General features: G+C 38.0%; 1 long non-coding RNA gene across 1 annotated transcript in view; it reads left to right on the forward strand.

Moving 5' to 3' along the window:
• LOC128247419 (uncharacterized) overlaps positions 1–1,186 on the forward strand; it is a 16,387-nt gene extending 15,201 nt beyond the window's left edge. Inside the window, exon 2 of the long non-coding RNA XR_008263805.1 lies at positions 955–1,186. This is a non-coding gene — a long non-coding RNA (uncharacterized LOC128247419). The remainder of the gene's footprint in view (positions 1–954) is intronic.
• The last annotated feature ends 213 nt before the right edge of the window (positions 1,187–1,399 follow it).

A 1,399-nucleotide genomic window follows, 5' to 3' on the forward strand; every position in this document is an offset into this window, starting at 1 on the left:
ATATATATATATATATATATATATATATATATATATATATATATATGTGCAATGTGTGACAGAAGGTCAGCAAATCAAACGGAGGCCTCAAAAGACATTTTAAGATCGACAAAGATCTTACTGGTTCAAACCGGATATGCAATCTATGTGAAAGAAAGAAAGGAAGAAAGAAAGAAAGGAAGAAGGGTTTATTGGATAGCGGTTCCATTGGATATCGAAGAAGCCATAATGAAGGTATGGTGCGCAATTTATCAAGTAGAAGTTAGGTTTGTTCAATTTTCACCATTACTTAAAGACGTAACAAAGTTGCATTCATGAGAAGTTTGTCAAGAGATATTGTAGTCGTGGCTGTCCTCCTCTTAAATAGCTTTCATTTCAAGTAGGTTGGGACGAGAGTTAGTGCTGGTGATATGAGCTAAAGCATATTCTATCTCTCTTCTCTCTCCTTCTGCCTGTCTCTGTCTGTTTTTCTCCCACTTTCTTTTTCTCTCTCTCTCTTTATCTCTGTCTATCTATTGATCTATCTATCTATTAATTTATTTATATATATATATATATATATATATATATTAATCTATCTTTATATATTAATTTATCTGTCTATTTATCTATCTTTCTATCTCTGTTGGTAATTTTTTTCTTTGGATTTTTCCCTTTTCTGTTTTTCCTTTCCGATGAAGTGATATGCTCGAAACGTGAAAAATCACTTTTTACTGAGCGTCATTCTGGTCGTTTGTTAAAAAGAACAAACGACCAGAACGAATTAACAGAAAATGGTGTGAGGGACGTGGCCAACCCCGCAAACTGCATTCTAACACTGTATACCTGGTAGACCCTTTGTCTTCTCGATCAGACATGTTCATTCACTCTCAACAAATTCGCTACAGTCTTCCATCTTTTCTGAAATATTCCATGTGATAGGCATATCCTCACCAACCTTTTTTTCTTTTCCAGGTGAAAAAGAAGACAACCAACCCAAGGCTAGAGATAAAGATGCCTGTCACGATCCCTTTCATTCGTGTCTTCCATAGTACCACCTTCGCAGTAGCTACTACAAAGAGGAAACAAGCCGGTTCTACCCTATTAAGAGAAGACGGCGGAACAAACTTAATTATAGACTCGGATGACAGTTGAAATTTTCTCAGCCGTGACGACAGTTGCTCGACATAAACCCAAAGTTCCGAAATCTTCAGACATTGCATAATTGCGTGCAGAACAGTTTCACTGTCTTGTACGCATCTTGTACAAGTTGGCGTGAGTAAAGAAGCATGCCTGAAGAGTATATCCCGAACAGGTAAGGCTCCTCGGTAACATTGCCATGCCAGAGACTTCTGGAAATTGTCCATAGGCCATGGCCCGAATGTTCGTCGGTACAGGGCGGCCAGTTGACCGTCATCGA

The sequence above is a fragment of the Octopus bimaculoides genome, chromosome 3 (genome assembly GCF_001194135.2).
Source record: "Octopus bimaculoides isolate UCB-OBI-ISO-001 chromosome 3, ASM119413v2, whole genome shotgun sequence".
NCBI classification, from domain to species: domain Eukaryota; kingdom Metazoa; phylum Mollusca; class Cephalopoda; order Octopoda; family Octopodidae; genus Octopus; species Octopus bimaculoides.